The sequence below is a fragment of the Hyla sarda genome, chromosome 1, assembly GCF_029499605.1.
Source record: "Hyla sarda isolate aHylSar1 chromosome 1, aHylSar1.hap1, whole genome shotgun sequence".
In the NCBI taxonomy this organism is placed as follows: domain Eukaryota; kingdom Metazoa; phylum Chordata; class Amphibia; order Anura; family Hylidae; genus Hyla; species Hyla sarda.
Window position 1 is genome coordinate 483630900 of NC_079189.1, and position 27410 is coordinate 483658309.

Consider the following 27410-nt stretch of genomic DNA (forward strand, 5'->3'; position numbering starts at 1 on the left):
ATGGCAATAGATTACCAGCACAGAAGATAACTAGTGAGATATTTTGGTATCTTAATTAAAATGGTATTATTATTTCAGCAAAAAGAAAAAAAGATCTATTGTATGATTAAAAGTAATGCAGTGTTATGTCAATGTATTAATTTACTTATTTTTTTTGTGTATTTTCAAATACATACTGGAAAGCTGTGAGTGTTGTATATCAACATTATAGGTTTCTAACAGTCAGTTAAATAGATACATTTTATTTTCTATTTTAAATGAGTACATTTAGATTGACAAAACAATCTTGATACAGTGGTTGTACTCAACCCTACCTTGGCCTGCTGAAGAATTTCATGTTGGTCTAGTAATACCAACCAGTCAATAATTCGTCTTCTAGGTATAATTGCAAATCCAGTACAACCAAGACCAAAAGTGGATTGCTTTGGAGCAATCGATAAGAATCCCTCTGTGTTCCCTTGAGCATGCAACAAAGAAGAGAATTGTCAATTTCAGAAAAAAAGGTCAGTTTTATTTAATTTTAAATTCTGCTGGATTCTCAATACAGATTTAATTGTGTTCTTATAGTAGAAAAGCATTTATTCACCAAGATAGGAGAAAAAAACTATGTTTTTTTTTGTAGTGAGAATATAACAGAAATATCTATCTGCTATCTATCTAATCCATCTATCTAATTTCTAGAAAATTAGAAGACAAGGATAAAATGTAGATCGTTGCATCATTTTAATCCAGTAATCATGCAATTTCAGTGAAGGTTCCATAAGCCTTGTTGCTATAATACGAAAAGAAAAACTTTAGCTTTATATAAGTATATTGTAGATTATTGCTCAGTATATTGTAGATTATTGCTGGGATATGCAACAACATTATGATCATTAAGAGTCAGACCTTTGGGACCTAATCTAAACTAATGGAGACAGAGGTCTTATCAGTGTCAGCTATAGTGCCCCTTCAGATTTTAGTATCTGCGGTATTGTTCAATTGTGACCAGGGCAGCGTTGCAGTTTCCTGCACAGCAGGTTTCCAGAAGTGCATAGAAAATCTGTGAAGTAGCACTGTGACCCCTTTATTCTAGGGACTGGTGGGGGTCCTGTCACTTGAACTCCCATGCATTGGCAAGTAAAAGCTTATCCCAGCAATTTACTATTATATATTTTAGTTGAAAAGGACCTTCAACCCTTCAATGTATAACACAAATTACAACATTTCAGTCTTGTAATCTATATTATGTCAGTATTTTTTTCTACAATGTGTGAACCCAGCCTATATAACTTGAGTAAGCACATAACCGATCCATTTCCTACACGTAGTATATGTTAACCCTATATATTGTACACAAATAATTTTATATTATACATATATTCTGCTAATTTTATAAAAATGCTATACTTTACCCACAAATATATTGTTACTATATATGATCACCACAAATGACACAGTACATGGACCAAATAATACTGCTAGGCCATGGCCACTACTGATTAAAAAATACAGAAGAAGAAAAACACCATATAGCTGTTACGCCTAGCGCTCCGGGTCCCCGCTCCTCCCCGGAGCGCTCACGGCGTCTTTCTCCCTGCAGCGCCCCGGTCAGTCCCGCTGACCGGGAGCGCTGCACTGTCTTGGCCGTTGGGGATGCGATTCGCACAGCGGGACGCGCCCGCTCGCGAATCGCATCCCAGGTCACTTACCCGTCCCGGTCCCCTGCTGTCATGTGCTGGCGCGCGCGGCTCCGCTCTCTAGGGCGCGCGCGCGCCAGCTCTCTGAGACTTAAAGGGACAGTGCACCAATGATTGGTGCCTGGCCCAATTAGCTTAATTGGCTTCCATCTAGCTACCCGCATTGACATGTGTTTTTCTGAGCGACACCAAGAGCTCCGCCAGGAAAAAGACTTAGATCTCTGGGCACCTCTCCCACAGTATCCGTTGCAATCTACGCCTGGGCCTCCCGCCGAGGAGGCCATGCAAGTGGATAAGTCTCGCCTGACCCAGGAAGAGAGGAATCGCCGTAGGGAAGAAAATCTCTGTCTTTACTGTGCCAGTACCGAGCATTTCTTGGTGGATTGCCCTATCCGTCCTCCACGCCTGGGAAACGCACGCACGCACCCAGCTCACGTGGGTGTGGCGTCTCTTGGTTCCAAGTCTGCTCCTCCACGTCTCACGGTACCCGTGCGGATTTCTTCTTCAGCCAACTCCTCCCTCTCAGCCGTGGCCTGCTTGGACTCCGGTGCCTCTGGAAATTTTATTTTGGAGTCATTTGTTAATAAATTCAGCATCGCGGTGACCCGTCTCGTTAAGCCGCTCTACATTTCCGCGGTCAACGGAGCCAGATTGGACTGCACCGTGCGTTACCGCACAGAGCCCCTTCTCATGTCTATTGGACCCCACCTTGAGAGGATTGAGTTCTTTATTCTCCCCAACTGTACCTCTGAGGTCCTCCTCGGTCTGCCTTGGCTCCGGCTTCATTCCCCCACCATTGATTGGACCACCGGGGAGATCAGGAACTGGGACTCTGCCTGCCACAGGAAGTGCCTCTCCCCCCCTCCCAGTCCCGTCAGGCAAGCCTCTGTGCCTCCCCATGGTCCCCGTCCTGGTGTCACACTGCCCCGTGCCAGGCCTCGCCCTCTGCCCTCCCTCCCCATTCCCACTCCTGCTGTACTGCCTGCCGTTGAGGAAATCCTCCATTCTTTCCCGGTGTCCTCATCCCAGGGGAGGCAGTTACCGGACAAAGAGAAGGGGAGACCTAAGGGGGGGGGTACTGTTACGCCTAGCGCTCCGGGTCCCCGCTCCTCCCCGGAGCGCTCACGGCGTCTTTCTCCCTGCAGCGCCCCGGTCAGTCCCGCTGACCGGGAGCGCTGCACTGTCTTGGCCGTTGGGGATGCGATTCGCACAGCGGGACGCGCCCGCTCGCGAATCGCATCCCAGGTCACTTACCCGTCCCGGTCCCCTGCTGTCATGTGCTGGCGCGCGCGGCTCCGCTCTCTAGGGCGCGCGCGCGCCAGCTCTCTGAGACTTAAAGGGCCAGTGCACCAATGATTGGTGCCTGGCCCAATTAGCTTAATTGGCTTCCATCTGCTCCCTGGCTATATCTAGTCTCCTCCCTTGCACTCCCTTGCCGGATCTTGTTGAGTGATGTCTTCATAGAAGCACTGCTTGGCATTATCGGGCAGCTCAAAGGTAATTTCGGAGGCAGTGGCAACCAGGTCGTATCCACTAGCAACGGCTCTACCTCGCTGACTGCTGAGAAGGCGTGGGACAGAAGGACTAGGCAGAGGCAAGGTCAGACGTAGCAGAAGGTCGGGGGCAGGCGGCAAGGTTCGTAGTCAGGATGGGTAGCAGAAGTTCAGGTACACAGGCTTTGGACACACTAAACGCTTTCACTGGCACAAGGCGACAGTAGATCCGGCCATGGATCCCGCTGAGGTGCCGCTGCCAAGTCTCGCTGACCTTACCACGGTGGTCGCTCAGCAATCGCAGCAGATTGCCCAACAAGGACAGCAGCTGTCGCAGTTGACCGCCACGTTACAGCAACTTCTGCCTCTGCTACAGCAGCAACCATCTCCTCCGCCAGCTCCTGCACCTCCTCCGCAGCGAGTGGCCGCTCCTAGCCTCCGCTTGTCCCTGCCGGACAAATTTGATGGGGATTCCAGACTCTGCCGCGGATTTTTGTCTCAGTGTTCCCTGCATATGGAGATGATGTCGGACTTGTTTCCTTCAGAACGGTCTAAGGTGGCGTTTGTAGTAAGCCTTCTTTCAGGAAAGGCCTTGTCTTGGGCCACACCGCTCTGGGACCGCAATGATCCTGCCACAGCCACAGTCCAGGCCTTCTTCACTGAACTCCGGAGTGTCTTCGAGGAGCCAGCCCGAGCTTCTTCTGCCGAGACTGCCCTGTTGAACCTGGTCCAGGGTAATTCTTCCGTTGGCGAGTACGCCGTACAATTCCGTACTCTTGCTTCAGAATTATCCTGGAATAACGAGGCTCTCTGCGCGACCTTTAAAAAAGGCCTATCCAGTCGCATCAAGGATGTGCTGGCCGCACGAGAGATTACTGCCGCTGCAAGACCATCCCGCTTTGCGGCGGGCTCTGGTGAAAACCAGTAGCTTCTTAGAACCGGTCCACTAGCACGGTCCAAGCCAATCCCTCGCTGACACAGAGGATCCACTACCTGGAAGCCGAATCGTGACAATAGCAGTAGATTCCAGTTGTACTTATTCCCCATGAATCAGTCCGAATAAATTGTTGTCACATACTTTTCTGTCTTTTCCCTCAAACCTAGACTATGATAAAGATTTCTTCTAGCCAGGACTTTTGACTGTATAGTTGGCTGGCCAGATAACTTTGCCTCTTAATTTTTTCAACATTATATTCACCAAGTGCTAAGCTATACAAACTACTCATCCTGCTGCTATCTCCAATTGTCTCTGTTAATACCCCTTGTATGCCAATTACAGCATGAGCTATTTTACATACATGAAAATTCTGTACTCTTGAAATAATGTCAGAATTACGTATAGTGGCAAATAGATAGAGCCCATGAAATGAATAGGGCCAAAGAGTGCCCACATTGAGTCCTAGAAGATGATCGTTTACTATACAGTATAAGTGCCCTTTGTGCTCCCCAAAGTGGAAGATTAATAATTCTCCTGTTATTGCTCCACATAGTAGTAATGCCTACTTTTGTGCCTCTAAATAGTAGCAATTTCAATTTTGTGATCCCCTACAAAGAAATGTTGCCTCTTTGTAACCTCAGGACAGTAATAATGTCCCTTATACATACTTTTGCTGAAAAACAACAAATAATCCTTGGGTAGCCTATTTTATCTTCTAATTCTTGCTAATATATCAAACAGTTATACGGGATAGTATTAGGATATGTTCACATTGGGGGGAAATCACGCTGAAGATTTCCACCCCAAAATAAAAAAAAATTCTGCTCAGAATTAGCAGCGATTTCGTGCGGAATTCACGCGGAAATCACATAGAAATCGCGCGATATTCGTGCAGGTTTCATGCGGAGGAGAAGAGGAGTATCAAGAGTGGGAGGAAGAGTGACTGATTTTCAGGGGCGTTTCCACTCATTTTTGGTGAAAATTTAGCATTTTTCTCAAAGAGAGATTATTCACAGACTCTGAATACAGTCACAGAATCAGAAATGAGAATCTCAAAATGGCTGATGAATAAAAATTGGGTGGAAAGTGGGCGTAATATATGTATTTTTTTTATTCATAAATACTCCTTTTTTTATGCGGAAATTCTGTGTGAATTCCGCGCGGATTCCGCTCGGATTCTGCTCGGATTCCGCGTGGAAATGCTTCTGACTGAAAAAAAAAAAAATAACATCTCTATGGGAGAACGACGCTGATTCCGCCTGAAAGAAAGAACATGTTCTTTCTTCAAGCGGAACAGACTTCCTCGTCAGAATTCTGCTTGAGGAAATTCCTCAGTGTGAACTGAGGGGCAGAAATTCTGTACAACTCTATGGGGTTTTCACTGCTGAATGATTTGGAGAGGAAAAAGCGAGCAGAATTACTCGTGGAAATTCCTCTCCAATTCTTCAGTGTGAACATACCCTTAAGATACTTAATTATAACTACACGATAAGACTACTCATGGTTTGTTTGTTGTCTGTTACTATGGAAGTGCAGAGATTTGGATGGCAGTTGTAAATGTATTACAATAAATGCTTTTTTTTTTTTTTAAATGCATAGTAAAGCTGCTACATTTTTCTATTCTGATGCATATAAACAATAAAAAAAAGCATTGCAGCCATCACGCCCCCTTCCCATAGACTCGCAAAGCAGGGGGGTTATGTCACACGGGGGCAGAGTCGTGCAGCTCAAACAGGTGGGTGGTGAATACAAGATTGCCGGGGTCCACAGCGGCGGGACCCCCGCGGTGGGATAAGATGTCTCAGGGCCAGAGTAACCCTTTAAAGGTTCACAACCTATGCATAGAGATACTTCTTGACTAGACTTAGACAGTTTGCTTCTCTAGATATAAAAAACCTTCCTCTCTTGAATTTGATGGACACATTTTTTTTAATCAACCATACTTACTTTGGACCTGTGTGTCAGAAGTTTAAATTGTTTGGTGTTTTTCTTTTTGTAATGCTTTGGAAAAAGGTAGATTCCTTAATGGATTGTGGAAACATTAAATGTCAAACACATCCAGCTGAAAGCCTGTACAATGGGTTAAATGTGTCATAACTGGCACAAAGGGTTTTTTAATATGTTATGAAGCTGACGCAATTGTATAAACAAATATGGTGCATGTTTCATGTGCCATATTTTCTTTGCTCCTCTTCTTGGCATAGGCAGATCAATAACATATTGTGGTGACCTTATTGTGTGCCTATAAGTGATTTTGTTTTATTTAATTTGCAATTAAATCGCATTTTCACACCAGACACAAGACATTTATCAGATTGTTCTTTATGACTCACATAACTAGTCAGTCTCCATAAAGCTAGCTCATCAAATTCTGGTCATGTTTTATACTCCTTTGCAACTTGAAAAAACCCTTGAGAGCAAGCTGGGTCTACAGCATGTCAGTATACTTTATGTGTTGGGTATTGTGTAAAATCTTAAGAAAAATGCATTAAAGACTTGTTACGTCTGGTCATAAATGTTTTGTCCGTGAAATAGTAACATATCCTAATATGTCATTAACTGTTATATTGAATCACATTAAAGTATAAAAGTGGTAATCCAGGATAATAAACACAGAGATGATTTTTTTCCAAAATCGGCACCACATCTGTCCTCAAGTTCTTTTTGGTATTGCGGCTCCGTATCTTTGAAGTGAATAAAGCCAAAATGCACTACCACACATAACCTGAGTACAGGTGTGGTGCTGTGTTTCGGTGGTGGTGGTGGTGGGGGGGGGGGGAATTGCTGTTTTTCAATTCCTGGATATCCCCTTTAATGTTCCTATCCATTTAAGTAGTATTGTGGATTCATAAGTTTTTTTTTCTGAAACATTGCTTGACCTGGTATGAAAATAAAAACATTCACCTACCTTGCTCCCTTCGGACTCCCCCATGACGTCTTTCAATTCCCTGTTTGTTGTTCTGCATCAGAAGTATTACTGGGGATTTGAAAGACTCATTGGACCACCCCTGGTGAGTCCAATGAGTCAAGATGGTGGCTGGAGCTCCAGTCACTTGCTCCATGGCCACTTTGCAGATATTTTTCTATAGTCTGCCTTCTGAAATCACTGATCACTGCTTTACTAATGCATAGCACTAAACAGTTAAAGCAATCAAAAGATTGCAATGAATACTCCTCTGTGGGAACTTTAAAAAAAAAAAAAAAATATATATATATATATATATATATATATATATATATATATATTTTTTTTTTTTTCCATTAATTTACCCTTTTTTTTATGGAATTTGGATTCAAGGTAAATGTTTCCTGCAACACATTTTCTAGAAATAAAATTGTTTCATAAAGAGCATTCTAGAAACAAATTCTATTGAAACCAATGAAGTGTTGACATATTGTATGATGTAGATTTATTTAAACAGGCTTTTTTCAGGTTATAAAATTATAGTCCTCAATGTGAAAGAAAAAAAACCTGTGAATTTGTAAAGTGACTAAAAGAACACTGCAACAGTATGTTCAGCAAGGAACCATTCATTAATCTTTTTTTCCTGTAATTCTACCCTATTCACCTTCTCCCTTGTCTAACTCAATAGATTTTAGAACCTGCTGTCAGCACAGTAACTTACCCAGAACCTGCTCATTACTCAGTCAAGTCATTTATAATGTTTGCTAATTTGTCTGTGACCAGAAACAGTGTGCAAATCATTTAAGATGGGATATTTTTGGAGGTACTATTGTGAGTGTCTTGCTGTAAGCATAATCATAGCCTTAAATCACTCATCTTCCTTACTGATGGTTATACATAGCTGGGAAGAAACCTGAGAGACATGGCTGACTTGAAAGAGTTCTCTGTAGAACCACAATGATTAAGTGTGTTTTGCTTCTGGAAAAAAAAAAGGCAAAACCTTCTCAGTAGGCATTTATCTAACCGTTTAACTATTTCTCTGTTGCTCTCACTCTCGAATCAAAAGAATACAGAACAATCTCTAATTGTGATAAGGCATTAATTGGTCACTGTTGTTTTGGTAACTTTGCATACATAAAGATAATATAAGAGATTTTGCAATATATCTTGCTTTTTCTCCCATTATCATTCTCCTTTCTTGCCCCATAACCTCAAAAAATGGTCTCTGGTAAACTGCTCATGTCCTGATTATCATTAAAATGATTACATGATGCTCTTAGAAGTGTATGGAAGGGGGAGGGGAAACAGAGCAGTTGGATAGAATCAGAAGCATTCTATTCAACTAAGCTGGTGTACTTACTCTGATACTCAAATTAAGAAAAAACAGCTTACTTTGAGTAGTTCAGAAGTGCTCACTATTGTCATCTGTATGTGTGCAGTGTGTGGGACACATCACAAAGGCTATGCTCTACCCACCAGCTCAGGGACAACTGAAAATAAGGGAATACAGATGAAGCTCTGCAGAGTGGAAAGCTGATGAAAAATGACTTATAGAAGTTACATAATGGTAAAAATAGTGGCAAAATGTACACACACAAATGCTTATCCTGAAAAGTTAATGGCCGGTATGCTTTCATGTAAAAGCTTCCTATAATGCACTATAGAAATTTAGCTTTTGAGTTTGTAGGGAGGATGAGAGGTCAAAAGGAGCTAACACTGTACTAGGGATCGAGCGATATTGATTTTTTAGGGCAGATACCGATAATCTGTGGACTTTCAGGCCGATAGCCGATAACTTATACTGATATTCCGGTATAAGTTATCGGCTATTTCTCCACCCCCCGGCTCCCAAGAAGCCGCTGCAGATCATTGATTTAAAGCGGGCACTTTAAATCAATGAACTGCAGCGGCTTTTGCTGGGCCAGAGATTGCCGCCGCCGCCCGCTTCTCTCCCCCTGCCTATCCTGGGGTCCTCCTGAGTCCAACCACCACCACTGCTCCCCCTGCCTATCCTCTGGCCAGAGACCGCCGCCGCCCGCTTCTCTCTCCATGCCGGACTTAGTCCAACCACCGCCGCTGCCCCATTGCCTCCCCCATCCCCTGTTTTATAATTACCTGTTCCCGGGGTCCGCGCTACTTCTGGCTCCGGCGGCGGTCCAAGCTGTCACTGTGCGCACTGACGGTGACGTCGCATTAAGGACATCACACGTCATTGCGCAGCACAGCGCACAGCAATAACGCAGGACGCCACAGGAGCCAGAAGTAGCGTGGACCCTGGGAACAGGTAACTATAAAACTGGGGATGGGGGAGGCAATGGGGCAGCGGAGTCAGCGGTCTCTGGCCGGGGCGGTGCGGTATGGTGGTGGGGTGTGGTGGGGGATGCAGGGTGGTGCGGGGGGTGGGGCATTATCAGATTATCAGCAAGGTAATTGCCGATACCACCCAAAATCGTGAATATCGGCCGATAGTATCGACAAAACCGATAATCGGTCGATCCCTACACAGTACAGTGAACGTGCTGGGAGGATGAACAGCCTATCATTGCTAGGGCTTCAGAAGACTGAGAAACCTGGGAGGCATGCATTGTGCATGCCACCCAGTTTTCCTAGTCTCCTACAGCCCCAGCACTGATAGGCTGCTTGTCCTCCCTGTACTTTATGATCCTTTACAGTACCCAGTGATATTCCCACCAGTTAAAGATTGGTATCAGTTTAACTTAAAACAGGTCAACCAAACAACAGGTAAAACCAACCAGAAAAAAAGTTTCAGCTAGGGATTTCTATGAATACAGGGTAATGGTATGAGAAACTGATCCAGGGATTTATTCTAATTGCCCTATTGGAGTTGGGAAATAATTTTTACCTAGTACGAGTTTTTTGTTTTTTTTGCCTTCCTCTGGATCAACTTAGCAGGGATATATGTTGAACTTGATGGACTCTGGTCTTTTTCCAACCTTCTGAACTATGAGCTAAACTGAACAGAACCAAACATTAAACTGTAGGCAATTATTCCATTAGCTCATCTTCTTTTATATGTTATCATTGTTGCTCCTCTATCACAAGGTTTAGGAGGGCAGACTGGGCAACATGATACTCAGCTTGTAGAATATGAAGCTAGCACTTCTAACAATAAGGGATTAGATTTCTTCAGATGTTGATCACTTAATCATAATGAAAAATATTTTCAGTTTTATTTTTGCCAAACAACGATTTTCCACATAAATAACATTTATTTGTAAGCATATTTACTTGCAGAAAGATTAATATAATAGATGCTCAGTTATATTATATGGGTTATTATTTACATTTGAAGTAAAGGCGTTCTGACATGCGTAATTTTCAAGGGGGAAACAATTTAAGTTCACTTATGGCAATTATTCATAACACTTACAAAGGTCACACTTTTCCTTAGGTGATGCATTAACTTGTTTTGATCTGTTGCAGACCTCAATTTAAATACAATTAGAGGCAAAATTAATGTTTCATATCATTGTATTAAATCTCACGAGGTGTAAAGTTACAAATTACAAGATATTTATAGCAAAATTGCTGGATAAACACTTGTTTAGTGTAAACTGTGGTAAGCATGATATATTTACTTTAGCAATAGAATTAAATTAAACTTACATAAGCATTCAGAAACTGATCTATGATTTGAACTGATCTACATAATAGCTTAATTCTACAGCACATGCCCAAAGTCCAATGCTTTTTATATCTTTATACCTGTCTTTTCTGCTGGGTGTAATGGGTCTTCTTATTGATTAGTGATGAGCGGCATAGGCCATTTTCGAGGGGGGTGGTTGGGGGTGTCCCAGCGGCCGGACCCCGGCGATCAGGCATCCTATCCCCTATCCTTTAGATAGGGGATAAGATGTTTAGTGCCTGAGTACCACTTGAACAAAATGCTTAGTTTTAACTCATGCTTGTGGCAGCTGGAGATAGTAAGAAAGAGGGCTGCTTTTTGCAGTTTGTGTAACTTTATTGACGAGAATTGCGCATATGGTGTAGCCCCCTATGCTATGCTGCTTTTGCATCTCCCATTAACATTGCTAGAAGTTACACAAATTGCATTACTCATCCCCTTCTGCGGACTTTGGGCTTATGCATATAGGCCTGAGGGGGCGTTAAAGCCATTTGGGGAGAAGGGTGTACCTATTTACGACCATGGAATTGAAACTAGTAAAAAATAAGAGCAATTGAAAGTTAGGCTTTACTAGTACGTTTATGCAATGTTCCTCATATTCTATGCATATTTTCCTAGAAATAAAGAAACTCATTTGAACTAATAGATAGCTGCTTTTACCAGCCCATTTCATTTTTTGTTATGAGAATATATAATATGCACAGATCATTATGAAAATTTCATTAAGAAAGCTAATATTGCAGAATCATTCAGGGATAGACATGTAACACCTTTACTAGGGAAATATTATTGAATATTAATAAGATCATACAGAATTTCCTATGGGTTTATGGGACTTTTAGCAATTGTATGTACTGCTTTCTTTAGTGGCGGAGAACAGAGTTGCTAAGATTTAGTACCCGTTAATGAGACAGTATGGTGGGTCAGTGGTAAGTGCTGTTGCCCAGTAGTACTGGGGTTCTAGGCTCAAATCTCAACAAGTACGACATCTGCAACGAGTTTGTAGCTTGGGGAGCCGTGTTTGTTCTGGGTACTCTGGTTTCCTCCTCCATTCCAAAACATTACAGATAGGTGAATTTAGAACGTGAGCTCCAACGGAGACAGGGACAAATTGAGTGAGCAGTGTGCAGCACTGCAGAACATGTGTGTGCTATATAAATAAAGAATTATTATTATAATGGTTCCTTGACTGAAATTAAAAAATAACACCACAGTAACTAGGGGAAAGAAGGACTGAGAGACCAAGTTGAATGGTATGAGATGGCCTTTTAAACTGATACTCATCCTCGCTCTTTCCTATTGCCCTAACATCCATGATGATGTGTCAAGGCTTAAAGGGGTACTCTGGTAGAAAACTATTTTTTTCATATCAACTGGCTCCAGAAAATGAAACTAATTTTTAAATGACTTATATTACAAAATCTTAATCCTTCCAGTTCTTATCAGCTGCTATATGCTGCAGAGGAAGTTAAGTTGTTCTTTTCTGTCTGACCACAGTGCTCTCTGCTGACACCTCTGTCTGTGTCAGGAACTGTCCAGAGTAGGAGCAAATCCTCACAGCAAATTTCTCCTGCACCGGACAGTTCCTGGCATGGACAGAGGTGTCAGCAGAGAGCACTGTTGTCAGACAGAAAATAACTACACAACTCTGTAGTATACAGCAGCTTATAAGTACTGGAAGGATTAAGATTTAGCAATAGAAGTCATTTACAAATCTGTTTATCTTTCTGTCACCAGTTAGTTTGAAAAACATTGTTTTCCACTAGAATACCCCTTTAAGAATATTCTGCCCTTGGGTAAAACAGCAGTTACAGGGTTACAGTAGTGGCGAGTTCATTGCACCTAAGGCCCAGGGTGTTTACAAAACTTGGCCCCTCTCCCCAACATACCTATAGTCAGCTGTGACATGTTTTATATTAGTTAAACATTAAAGCAAGTATCCAAAAGTAAAAAACAGATTTACCAATTGAACAATGACGGCAGTGACATGGATGTACCAGTATAGCATGTTATTGCTGACACTGGAGTTACCAAATACCAGCATGCACTACTACATCCATGCCATGGCCACTACCTTCACCACCACACACTGACTAATGCCCCTATACTGTATGCAACACTTTTTATATAGACCACTATATCCCCCATACTGTAACCTTATAGGGGGACATTTAGCAAGTCACACAAAAATTTGCACATGCGCCTAAGCACTTTTTTTGTGAACATTTTGTGAGTAAGCAAAAAGTTACAAAAAGCCTTACCAAAGCAAATTTCAGTTTTCACTTTGCAGTGGTCAGGTATTTATGATTTGCATATAGGCAAAAAATTAGCAAATCCCTTACAAAAAGTTGCAAGTCTGCTCCAGGTTTGACCTGGAGTACAAAACTCCCAAGCATGTGAGCAAATAAAAAAAGCCACAAAAAAAGTCTCACAAAAGTCTCAGCTGCAACTTTACTGTTTTGCTTATGTGCTCCAAATTTATCAACCCCTATGATATATCAACAACGTATGATAAATATGTAGCACATAAACAAAACTAAAGCAAAAGAAAAATGACTTCAGAACTTGCTTACATATGCAAACAATGATGAATGTCCCCCATTGTGATTACAGTGCTGTTACATCCAGTGGCCTTAGTGTTGACTTGTTTTAGCTGTGAGTCATCGCCTGAGAATCTGTCAGGAAAACATCTTAGGCTCTGTACTTTTGCAGGGCTTTTCCCATCTCTATACAAACATTTAATCCATAGTGTTTTAAATGCTGATAATGCCTTCTTTTGTGCTCCTCTAACAGTAATAGTTCTCCTAAAAACTATGCATCTACACAGTAGTTGCCTCACAACAATGCCCAACTCAGTAGATAGGTCCCCAATAGTGCCCACTTAGTAGTTTTTCCCTTACAGTGTCCACACACAGTAGTTACCCCCAATAGTGCATCCACATAGTTATTTCCTCCAGTAATGGCCCCACAAAACAGTCACCCTCAATAGTGCCAACACATAGTAGTTTGGTCCCCAATAGTGCCTACCTAGTAATTACTGCCATTATAGTGTCCACATACAGCAGTTACCCCTCCAATAGTGCACACACACAGTAGTTAAACGCCAATAGTGCCCCCACACAATAGTTAACCCAAATAGTGCCTACATAGAGTATTTAGGTCCCCAATAGTGGTTCCTACATTAGTTAGCAATAGATAGGCCCTAAACTGCCCTTCACAGCAGTTAGAGTCCACAGTAGCATCCCTCAAAGTAGATAGACCCCAAAGTTCCCATAGTTCCTTCAATAGCGTTAGATCCTTCAATAGTGTTCATCTCCCTGTAGACAGTCTCCAAATAATGACCCATACACAGTGGATAGTATCCCCCATTCAACATTGTCTGCTCTGTGCAATAGAGTTGCTCTTTCTGAGGGATGTGTTCAGTGCAGGCAGAATGAGGATGACATCATGCTGAGTGTGCTGGGAAGCAACATCTCTACTGCAACTAATCCCTTGTAGCTGCAGACATAAAGATGCTTGACACTACAAGTGAAGAGGCCAATTAAAATCTGACACTAGGTACCAACTTACTTGCACATATAAGTGATCCAGTAAAGAGGTACCAGTAAAAGCCTGGAAGAATAACCTTTAAGACAAAGTTTTTTGATCAACTTTTGTTTAAACAGTTTATGAAACCACATATAACAAGAGGCATGGATGCATTACTAACTAGGGTTCGAGAAAATGTATGAAAAAAAAAAATTCAGTCTCAGCATTGCCGGTTGCCTTTCCCCTCCTTCTTCCCACTTGTGTTATATTATGTGCGAGTATTACAGTTCAATAGCTGTAATATTTTAACCAAAAAGTAAGAATAGTGTTTGCAAAAAAACTGAAAATAAAAAGTCACAGAAGAATATCAAAGACTAATGCATACTAATAACCACAGACAGATAAGGGCAACAAACTACCAAACCCCCTATACTAGACTGAAAAATGTAGTGACGTTAGTCGGAAATAATATACAAAAATTTACTCCAAACAAAACACTAACACAGGTATATATGAAAAAATCACATTTTCTCTGTTAAGTATTATTAACAACATTCATATATAAAAATGAATCCACAACAAGAGAAAACTGAACAAGAATAAATGCTGAGGTGGTGCAAACACCTAGTAAAACGTTACCTGGTAACTGTTCTCATGGCATGCATAAGTTGGTAGATCATAACAAAGAAGATAAGTAAAGGTCACATTAAATTTATAAATAGGGTAAGGGTGCTAATGTCACATCTGGGCAGTAAAGGAGTGCACACTATTCTCGCCCACTCCCCAATCCCTGCCTACTTACGTACCCACCCTAGGCAACGAGTCTGTAACCCCGGTGACAGTCCCTCGCTATACAAGTGAGGGGAGTCACAGTCAAAATAATAAAATACAATAATAAAGACACGGGTCAAGGTACAGTAGGGAACAGACAGACTAACAGAAGCAAAACTAACACACTAACACAATAAGTCAAAGTCCACTATCCGCGTCAAAAAAAGGAGAAATTTAAATACAAAATCGCTAATACCAGTGAAGATTTAGAGAGTGGAGCCAAAGGGTCAGAATGCCAGATATTACAGAAGCAGTAGAAAGCTAGTTAGGAGTACAAACTGAGCTCTTTAGCAGACAAAGACTGGGAGTAGAATGCCAGCTTATATGGAGTCAGAACAGGTGCTCCAATCAAGGTCAGCTGACCATTCCAGACAGCCTGGCATAATCCAGCAACAAAAAACAACAAAGAACCTGTCAGAACCTTTTAACCCTATAGGTTCTGACAGTACCCCCCCCCCTCTTTTAGGAGGGGCCACCGGACACTTCACAACCTGAGAGGAAAGAGGTCTTGACTTGGATACAGATGGACCATCAATGTCCTCATCTGTATCCTCATCCTCCAAATCACACCACTCATTGGTGTCCTCACAGTCATCCTCCAGAATCTCACTACTTCCCTCTGACTGAAAGTCAAAAGGGGTTCACTCCACACTCTTATTGCCCATGGTATCACATGACGCCGGTTCAGCCAGAGACTAATGCAAAACAGGCTTTACAATATTCTTAGATGTTAAGTCAGATTGTACACTAGACAGAACAATGCCCCCCAGAAGAACACTGCCAGGCGAAGTTCTCTGAGAGGCATGACATACCTGTGCACCCAAGTGGCCTCCACGATTGCCACTTGGACACGGACACTTGACACAGGAGGCAATGAAGTGTGCATTCTCCCCACAGTAAAAACACAGTCCATTTAGTTGAAGAAATCTTCTTCACTCCTCTGGGGTACAAATTGACCCTATTTGCATGAGCTCCACCTCAGCTTATGTGGAGTCAGAACAGGTGCTCCAATCAAGGTCAGCTGAACCTAGGTTATGACAGCTAGTAATGCAGTGAACAAAATGGTACTTGATAGTTCTAGCTATATCTTACATATAAGGTGCCAGTGCAGACAGGATAAAAGTCCCACATATGAAGGAAAAGTGTGAACCTAACACATGAGCAATATGAAACCAGTGTACCAGCCCAGTTACCCACCAGTCCTCCAATGATTTTTCCCAGAGAGGCTTAGACTGAATAAAATGGACTATGTAAATCTACTGTATTTTAAGGGGATGCAATTTGTAAATATCATGTATTTAGAACTAAATCACAATACAAGAATTGATTTAACAGTTTAAAAAATTCAGATAATTTGCCATGAAACAGCAAGGAAAATAAGTAATCAGATCAAAGAGTAGTGAGATGACTCCTAGAACAATTTGTTCCTTAAAAATGAGACAGTCATAGGTTTAAAATAGATATGCAAAGTAGTTTGGGAGGCAGAATTAAATCCTAGCAGAGAGAAAAACAGGTGGGTGAAATAAAAACATTTAACCCAGAAAACTCAATTTCACATCTATTTGAACACTCCCAGCTGATTTTAGTAAACTTACCAGAGACACATCAAGCATATTTTTAGAGTAAAAAAACATGGTGAAAGAAAACAAATTATTAAATCCGCGAATCGAGAAGGTGAGACGTCGATAAATACTGTTTATTTCATCTAATGATTGAAACTGATATGTTTGTGTTTCCTTCCAGGTTTTGTGAGCTGATACACAGACCATTTATGAAAGTTCAATGGCCCACATTTATCATTGTCGTTAGACATTTTTTTGTGTCTAAAAAAGGGGCAAAAAAGGCGCAAGCAGGGTTTTTTGCGCCTTTTTTTGCCCCTTTTTGTTTACACATTTCTGCTGATTTTGAGTTGCAATCCACTGATTTTGGCAATAGACATAATATGGAAGGGAGTTGCAATCCACTGATTTTGAGTTGCAATCCACTGATTTTGGCAATAGACATGATATGGAAGGGATTTATCATTGTGCCTTTTTGAAAAAAGGAGCAAAAAAGGCGCAAAGCCACTGAAAAGTCTCTAAAACTACACCAGCCCAGACATGGTGTAGCTTTTTGGTGTATGTGTAGACAGAAATTTCAGAAAATGTGGACCTGCACAAAATTTATCAAAGCTCTTTTACCTTTTCATAAATTTGGTGCTCCTACACATTATATGCACACAAAAAAAAAAGGTGTAAAGAAATGCTTCACTTGCACTGCAATGATAAATGTGGGCCAATGTATCTATGTACACCTTTGAACCAATTTCATTGCCTTGCATGTATTTTTAACAAATAAAAAAAAAATTGCAGTTGGTTTTCTAAAGTTCCCATCCTTTGGCTTCTGCAGCTTTCATGTATATACAATACAAAACTAGCTGCTGAATGCTGTTCTGTCCTCAGTCCACAAGACACCTCTCTAAAAGCTCAGTCTGTAGCCCCTCTTTGAACTCTCCTAAAGGGTAGTTTAAAGGGATACACCAGTGGAAAATCTTATTTATTTTTTCAAATCAACTGGTACCAGAAAGTTATACAGAATTGTAAATTACTTCTATTAAAAATCTTAACCCTTCCAGTACTTATCAGCTGCAATATGCTCCAGAGGAAGTTGTATGGTTCTTTCCAGTCTGACCACAGTGTTCTCTACAGACACCTCTGTTCATGTCAGGAACTGTCCAGAGCAGGAGAGGTTTGCTATTGTGATTTGCTCCTACCCTGGACAGTTCCTGACATGGACAGAGGTGTCAGCAGAGAGCACTGTGGTCAGACAGAAAAGAACAACTCAACCTTTTCTATAGTATACAGCAGCTGATAAGTACTGGAAGGATTAAGATTTTTATATAGAAGTAATTTACAAGTTTGTTTAACTTTCTGGAGCCAGTTGATGTGAAAAATCTAAAACTAAATAAATATGGTTTGAGTTTAGAATTTAGTTTTTTACTTATAAATAAGGAGGGGGGGGACTTTGCTCCTTTGCTCCTTGAGTGCAGATGCTTTTCTCCACATATTTTTTTCATAGAATGTCAAAGAGTTGAGGGAAATTTAGTAAAAGTTTGCATGATATGTGGTAAATTGTGTGCAAGTAGACTTAAGAAGGCTGTTAAATGTAAATTAATATTGTGATGCAGGAACACTTATTTCCTATCCAAAGTGTCTGATTGCAGGGGGTCTGATGGCTGGGACCCCCCGTGATCTCCTGCATGGCACCTTGCTCTTCACAGGAAAGGAGTGTGTTGACTCCCACACAAAGCGTTGAGTGTCAGCCGACACTTTGTGTGGGGGTCGATACACTTCATTCCTGGGGAGAGCCAGGGTGTTGGCAGGAGATCACAGGAAGTCCCAGTGGTTGGACCGTCCTCAATCAAACACTTATACCCTATCCAAAGGATAAGTGTTTCTGCACCATTTGTACTGTATAAGAATGAAAAAAAGACAGAGCTCTCATAGGGCAGTACGTTTGATCAGATGTAAATATTTAGAGTGAGCGGTATATGCAATAACCACTCACCTTGCCTGGTAGCATTAGGCATGCAGCAACCTGGATTGTCTCTGTGTGGAGGTAACGGTGCAACCGTCCAGAGATGTCGAGGAGGTGGTAGCCTCACTCGATAGTAGATAATCAGGATAGAAGGGGGAAAAAAACTCTGGATCCTCGCCGCCACCCGTTGCAATAAACTTCAGAAGTCACTGGTACAATTATAAATAAAGAATATTTTAATTGTACCAGTGACTTCTGAAGTTTATTGCAACGGGTGGCGCCGAGGATCCAGAGTTTTTTTTCCCCTTCTATCCTGTTTCTGCACCATAGTACTCCTTTAACATGTGTAAGAAAGTCTTTTTCTAGAGATCTGCTTGGGATGGTGTAAAATAGGTAATTTTTCTGTGCTCTGCGAAAATTGCACTTCCTACATTTTTTACCACTGTTTGCACAACCAAAGAAAAAAGTCTGCCAAGTCAGTTTTGCAAAAACCATTTAAGATACAAAAATGTTTAAAATTTGAAAAATATTTGTACAAATTTACACAAGCAAAAATATGCAAACAATATTCACCAAAATGAAGACTAAAACCAATGATAAATTATGTAAAACTAAATTAGATTATAATTTTTCTAATTAATAGCATATGTTTTTAGAGATCAAGTAGGGGAGAAATTATGGAATTACCTTGTAAATTGCATTTTTAAATCAAATATTGGTTCAAATCTAAAAATATTGGCCCCAGTCTAAATCTCTTTTAAATTTAACTGTGCATTGCATGGCCAGCCGATGCACTGTGGCAGATTTATTAAAAGGCAGATGCTTCTTAATAAATATACTGAGAAAAAAGGCCATGTGAGTTCACTTAAAGGGCTACACTACCCCAAGACATTTTATTCCCTATCCCTATCTTAATAAACATGCTGAAAAAATGCCATGGTGAATTTACTTAAAGGTGTACTCCGCTCCTAGACATCACATTCCTTATCCAAAGGATAGGGGATAAAATGTCTGATCAATGGGGGGTCTGGTCAATGGGAGCTTCCATGATTGTGACAACACAACAAGCCCGTGACATGAATGGAGGAGGAGTGACGGCTGTGGAACCTGGAGTTTGTCCATCATTCTGCATGGAGCGGAGTTTGGGGTGCCATGCCAGAGATCACAGGAGGGCGGTAATAGCGACTAGACCCCCTGATCAGAAGTTTTGGGGTGAATTACCCTTTTAAGACCAGTGTGTGGTAAGCCACTGCATAGACAGTTTAAAGGAGTACTTTGGTGGAAATTTTTTTTTTTAATCAACTGGTGCCAGAAAGTTTAACAGATTTGTAAATGACTTCTATTAAAAAATCTTTATCCTTCCAGTAATTTTTAGTAGCTGTATGCTATAGATGAAATTCTTTTCTTTTTGAATTTCTTTTTTGTCTTGTCCACAGTGCTCTCTGCTGACACATGATGCCGGTATCAGGAACTGTCCAGAGCAGGAGAAAATCCCCATTGCAAAGCTATGCTGCTCTGGACAGTTCCTGACACAGAGGTTCCTGACAGAGGTGTCAGCAGAGAGCACTGTGGACAAGACAAAAAAGAAAAGAATTCCTTCTGTAGCATACAGCTGCTAAAAAGTACTGGAAAGTGTGAGAAGGTGAAGGGCATGGTGGTTGATGGGCGATACATGTCACCAAGGCTCCTGGCCTTGGTGAAGTAAGAGCCGATATTTATTCAGTGTCTGTGCTGCGATGCAGACTGACACTGTGGCCGTAGTTGTCTGGAAGGACAATCCTGGACGGCTCTTACTGGGAATGGTCGGGTGTAGGGTGGGGGCCATTCCTCACATTCCTGGCCATCTTTTGTTGGCCTAAAAGCTAGGCTGCCTCATCAACTAGGAGGATTTGAATGTTGCAGCTCACACTGCCAGAGAGAGCTGTGTGTAAAGATCTTCCTTGAGAGTGTGGAAGCTGCTGAGCAGACTTCTTGGGGACTTGGAAAAGACTTGTTTGATGCCGCATGGTGTGGACTCCTAAGGAATGCATGTGGACTTTTGTTACTTTTTTCGTTGTTCTGCTTTTAAGACTGTTTGGTGTCTGCCAAGTGTGAATAAAACACTGAACTTTGATTTGAAAAGTCATGTTTCCGTGCCTCTATACTGCAACCGCACCTGTCTGCAAGAGCGAGTCATCGCAAAGGGTAAAGATTTTTTTAATAGAAGTCATTTACAAATCTGTTTAACTTCCTGGCACCAGTTGATTTAAAAAAAAAATGTTTTCCACCAGAGTACCTCTTTAAGCTGCAGGACATAAAGATTCATCATGCCACATTTACATATTCCTGCTCATTGCGTTAATATACGTCATAGGAATGGGTTAAGAACATAAAATGACTGAACACTAGTAAAAATATCAAAGAACTTAGAACTTTCTTAGTGTTCCTTAGAACTTGCTTTGATATTCCTGAAAGCCTATTAATAGAGAAAGTCTCCTTATCTCCTTAAGGACACAGCCCATTATAACCTTAAGGACCAGAGCATTTTTTGCACATCTGACCACTGTCACTTTAAAGGGGTTCTCCCTTGTTTATACTGATTTTTGTTATTATGTTTGTGTGTTATGTGTGTATAAGTATGTGTTTTTTTTATGTGCGTTGTGATTATGTATATATGTATTTTCTTACCTTTTGTGAAGATCCGGAAGCTGGTCCCTTTTTCTTCCAGTGGCTTGCTGTGTACCTCGGCCTCTGCCATGTTGTTTTCGGTACGTGGGATGTCGGGGGTGTGTTCTTGCTTCTGTCCTTCCTATCTTCTGACATCCGAGGCAAATCTTTTCTTCCTGTTTCTTCCGTGGCTCAGTGACGAATCTGCGGCCTCTTCCGGCGCATGTGCAGGTAGGTTTTTTTTTTGACATACTGTCTGTGCTTGCGCGAAGCTACGCTATTAGCGTAGACCTAATGTACGCTACGCTGTTAGCGTAGCACTTGCGTACTCGCGCATGCGCAGACAGTTTGTCAATAAGACAAAAAAAACTTTATTGGTAAAAAAAAAAAAAAAACTACCGCAGATTCGTCGCTGAGCCACGGAAGAAACAGGAAGGAAAGATTTGCCTCGGACGACAGAAGATAGGAAGGACAGAAGCAAGAACACACCCCCCAACATCCCACATACCGAAAACAACATGGCGGAGGCCGAGGTACACAGCAAGCCACTGGAAGAAAAAGGGACCAGCTTCCGGATCTTCACAAAAGGTAAGAAAATACATATATACATAATCATAACACACATAAAAAAAAACACATACACACATAACACACAAACATAATAACAAAAAACAGTATAAACAAGGGAGAACCCCTTTAAGCATTAATAACTCTGGGATGCTTTTCCTAATCCTTCTGATTCCAAGATAGTTCTTTTGTGACATATTCTACTTTATGTTTGTGGTAAATTTTCATTGATACTTGCATCATTTCTTGGTGAAAAATTCAAAAATGTTATGAAAAATTTGAAAATTTTGCATTTTTCCAACTTTGAAGCTCTCTGCTTGTGAGGAAAAAAGACATTATAAATACATTTTTATTGATTCACATATATAATATGTCTACTTTATGTTGGCATCATCAAGTTAACATGTTTTTACTTTTGGAAGACACCAGAAGGTTTCAAAGCTCAGCAGCAATTTTCAAATTTTTCACAACATTTTTAAAATCGGAATTTTTCAGGGACCAGTTTTGAAGTGGATTTTAGGGGCCTTCATATTAGAAATGCCACACAAATGACCCCATTTTAAAAACTGCACTCATTAAAGTATTCAAAATGGCATTCAGAAAGTTTGTTATCCCTTTAGGTGTTTCACAGGAATAGCAGCAAAGTGAAGGCGATAATTCAAATTCAAAATTTTTTACACTCGCATGTTCTTGTAGACCCAGTTTTTGAATTTTTACAAGGGGTAAAAGGAGAAAAATCCCCCCAAAATTTGTAACCCAATTTCTCTTGAATAAGGAGATACCGTATATACTTGAGTATAAGCCAACCCGAGTATAAGCCGAGACCCCTAATTTCAACCCAAAATCCCAGGAAAAGTTATTGACTCGAGTATAAGCCTAGGGTGGGAAATACATCATCCCCCCTGTCATCATCCAGACCCGTCATTAACATCCTTATCATCATCACCGCCTGTCATCATCCAGACCCTCATCATCATCACCTGTCATCATCCCCTTGTCATCATCCCACACATCCCCCCTTCATCATCCCCTTGTCATCATCCCCACCCCCCTTCATCATCCCCTTGTCATCATCCCCACCCCCCTTCATCATCCCCTTGTAATCATCCCACACACCCCCCTTCATCATCCCCTTGTCATCATCCCCACCCCCCTTCATCATCCCCCCCCTTCATCATCCTCTTGTCATCATTCCACACCCCCCCTTCATCATCCTCTTCTCATCATCCGCCTTCAGTGGTCTTCAACCTGCGGACCTCCAGAGGTTTCAAAACTACAACTCCCAGCAAGCCCGGGCAGCCATCGGCTGTCCGGGCTTGCTGGGAGTTGTAGTTTTGAAACCTCCGGAGGTCCGCAGGTTGAAGACCACTGCGGCCTTCGACATCATCCAGCCCCCTCTCACCCCCCTTTAGTTCTGTACAGTACTCACCTCCGCTCGGTGCTGGTCCGGTCCTGCAGGACTGTCCGGTGAGGAGGTGGTCCGGTGGGATAGTGGTTCCGGGCTGCTATCTTCACCGGGGGCGCCTCTTCTCCGCGCTTCCGGCCCGGAATAGAGGCGTTGCCTTGACAATGATGCAGAAGTACGTTGGCAATGAACATACCTCTGCGTCGTTGTCAAGGCAACGTGACTATTCTGGGGCCGGGCCCGAAGCGCTTAGAAGAGGCCTCCCCGGTGAAGATAGCAGCCCGGAACCACTATCCCACCGGACCACCTCCTCTCCGGACAGTCCTGCAGCACCGGACCAGCGCCGAGCGGAGGTGAGTACTGTACAGAACTAAAGGGGGGTGAGAGGGGGCTGGATGATGTCGAAGGCCACAGTGGTCTTCAACCTGCGGACCTCCGGAGGTTTCAAAACTACAACTCCCAGCAAGCCCGGACAGCCGATGGCTGCCCGGGCTTGCTGGGAGTTGTAGTTTTGAAACCTCTGGAGGTCCGCAGGTTGAAGACCACTGCGGGTGGGGGAGTTCACTCGAGTATAAGCCGAGGGGGGTGTTTTCAGCACGAAAAATCGTGCTGAAAAACTCGGCTTATACTCGAGTATATACTGTACCTCATATGTAGATTTAAAGTGCTGTGTGGGGTTTTTGGGGGCATGTTGCATTTAGGAAGCCTCTATGGTGCCATAACAGAAAAAAACAAAAAACACATGACATACTATTTTGGAAATGAAACCCCTCAAGGCATGTAACAAGGGGTCCAGTGAACCTTTACACCGTCCAGTGAACCTTTACACCCCCCAGGTGTTTGATGACTTTTCTTTCAAGTCAGATGTGTAAATAAAAAATTAGTTTTTCCACTAAAATACAGTTTTTCCCCCAAAATTTACCATTTTTTACAAGGGGTAATGAGAGAGAATGCCCCTCAAAATTTGTAACCCCATTTCTTTGGAGTATAGAAATACCCCATGTGTGGGCATAAAATGCTCTGCAGGCAAACTACAATCCTCAGAAAAGAAGGAGCCACTTTTGGAGAGAGACTTTTGCTGAAATGATTTTTGGTTGTTATGTCACATTTAGGAAGCTCCTATGGTGCAATACCAGCAAAAAGAAAACCCACGTGGCATATTATTTATGAAACTACACCCCTCAAGGAACGTAACAAGGGGTACAGTGAGCCTTAACACCCCACAGGTGTTTGACCCCCCAGGTGTTCGTTAAAGTCTGATGTGTAAATGCAGTTTTTATTCCCAAATTTACAATTTTTTAAAGGGGTAATGTGAGAAAATGCCACACAAAATTTGTAACCCCATTTCTTACAAGTATGGAAATAACCCATGTGTGGACGTAAAATGCTCTGTGGGCGAACTACAATGCTCAGAAGAGAAGGAGCCACATTTGGTTTTTGGAGAGAACATTTTGCTGAAATGGTTTTTTGGGGCATGTCACATTTAGTAAGCCCGTATGGTGCCATAACAGCAAAAAAAAAACACAAATAAAAATACATACTATTTTGGAAACTACACCCCTCAAGGAACGTAACAAGCAGTACAGTGAGCCTTAACACCCCAAAAGTGTTTAGATTTTTTACACTAAAATGCTGGGGTTAACCCAAAGTTTTCATTTTTACAAGTGGTATCAGGAGAAAATGTCCCCCACAATTTGTGAATACATTTCTTTAGAGTAAGGACATACCTTTTAAATTTTATGTAAACTGCTCTGCGGTTGCACTCCAGGTCTCAGAAGAGCAGGAGCACCTTTTGAAGAATTTTGCTGGAATCGGTCAGGGGCCTTGAACGTTTACAGAGCTGCCATTGTGCAAAAACAACGGGACCATAATTTTGGAAACTACACCCCTCAAGGACTACAATACCAATACCCGAGGAGTACAATGAGTATTTAAACCTCACAGGTGTTTTGAACAGTGGGCTGTAAAATGCCAAAATATTTTTTTTCTGCAAAAATGCAGGTGTTACCCCAAATTTTTCATTTACACAAAGGATAATAGGAGAAAATGCACCCCCCCCATGTTGTAACCCCATTGCTTCTGAGTATGGAAATACTCCATATGTGGACGTAAAATGCTGTGCAGGCGCATAACAGGCTCAAAAGTCATAGGGCTATGTTTGCATTTGAGGCCTATGCAGAGCTGGCTTTAAGGCAGGGAAAATCGGGCAATTGACCAGGGCCCCATCCCCCAGGGGCCCCCCGCTGGCTGCTCAGTGTCAGATCCAGGGGGGCAACTGCTAAATACTTGTCTGGGGGTCGGACTCCTATTACGAGCGGCATGGATGCTCCTACTAGTGTCGGCCACTGGGTCACTATCATGCGGGGGGATGGCCTTGCCTGGCGGTGTCTCCACCACCATGCAGGGGGCTCATCATCAAAACTAGATGACGAGGAGGACGGGGAAGAACACAGGAAAGTAGGATCTTCCTTGTCCTCACTGGCAGATTCGGTGTCGGAGGCAAGTAAGGCATATGCATCATCCACCAAATATATGCCCGGCGGGTCATCACTTGTTTTTTCTATGGTGGTGGGGTTGGAGGGGATGTGTGCGGGGGAGGGGGGGCTGGGGAAGTGTGTGTGTTTGTGCTTGGGTGCAAACTATATAACGGTGTGTGATTATAAGTCACACACCGTTATTTTTTAACATAAAAAAAAAGCTGCAACCTAAAAAAAAAAAAAAGGGTGGCAAATCGCAGCACCCTGAAGCCTTAATAGGGCCCGGGTCATGCTAAAAAAAAAAATGTGAAGCAGACCCTTGGGGACCTAGGGTCAGGGGGTGGGATTTTTTTTTGTACTTTTTTTTTTAACACCTACCTGTCCCTCACTATTCACTCTACCTGCTCAAAGGGTGGCAAGAGGCCACTTTCTCTTTTTGGAGGGGCACAGATCTTCACAGAGTGGGGGTCCCTAGGTGGGCTTGCATTGCTGAGAGAAGAGGACATTAACCCCTCCTCTGCCAGCTGCTATTTGTCGGACAATCATCCGACCAATAGCAGCTCTCCTGGGGAGGTGACATCATTGCCACCTCCCCCTTGCAATAGGAGGTGATTAGTGGTGTATAGTACGCCACCGATCACCTTCTGATTCTAGGTCATCAGGTAACACATGACCCTTATGACTGGAATCTCCGCAGATAGGCGGTGTGGATTCACCATCAATCTGCCGGGGGTCTCAGGACCCCCCAGGCGATGTCATGGGATGCTTGCTGAATAATTTCAGCAGGCATCCCGGTTCGGTCCCCGCCTGGCCAACGGCAGGGACTGGAATTCCCATGGGCGTACAGGTATGACCTGGGTCTTTAAGTCCCAGGACGCCAGGACATACTTGTAGGCCCTGTGTCCTGGACAGGTTATGACTACTTAAAGCTTGTACAAAAATGTATGAGAACTGTTATAAAAATAGCTGGTATCGGGGAGTGGGCTATCTTTTTACCTTTATTTTCATTCACAGTAGTAGGACAACTTACTGAGCCATTCCCAACTGGGGCAAGGAATTGTGCAATACTTTAACAAAATTACCAAAGTTTTTTTGTGATCATCCACTCCTTTCAATAGCTGTGTGTCCCATCATAGTGGCACAGTACCTGGGAACCACCAAATACATACTTGATAGCACCAGGCTCTTCCTGGGCCTAGTCTTCTTTCTGTAAGCACTCCTACCCTGCCCCAAACTCCCCCCCCCCCCCCCCCAACTGCCAGCCCAGACCCTCTTTCCCAGCTAACCCAAACATATCTTGTTAGTTTTCATAGAGAATCATGGCTTGCTGTTTAGACAATTTAAGTAAAGGTAACATATATACAGAATATGCAGTCACATATATTCATACTAATAGTGGCCATACACCTTGGCCGAACAATCATTCAACCAAAAGCTCTCTCCCAACCTCCCATACACATGAACATTTGGCACAAAACAAGCTTTTATTTCCTCTATGGGGAGATGTAAGCTGCAAATAGACAACTCTGGTGGTGATTTATTTGACCCAGAACAATAGGGTCAGGCAGTTGAAATCCAACATGTCCAATCCATTACGTTAGGAGGCCCCCATACACTTTAGGCAGCCAGCCATACCCAAAAAGTCCTAAAACTATTAGATTACTTATCAGGCAACTGATAATAGTCCATGTTCTCCCCTCCCATGTCACATGAAAAGGTTGTCATTTCTGAACAACATTTGGAATTGGTAAAGAAACATGAAAGGACATGTGTTCTCATT

General features: G+C 42.3%; 1 long non-coding RNA gene across 1 annotated transcript in view; it reads left to right on the forward strand.

The window, feature by feature from the left end:
- LOC130310129 (uncharacterized) overlaps positions 1-27410 on the forward strand; it is a 70083-nt gene that overhangs the window by 40691 nt on the left and 1982 nt on the right. Inside the window, exon 4 of the long non-coding RNA XR_008858689.1 lies at positions 380-503. This is a non-coding gene — a long non-coding RNA (uncharacterized LOC130310129). The remainder of the gene's footprint in view (positions 1-379; positions 504-27410) is intronic.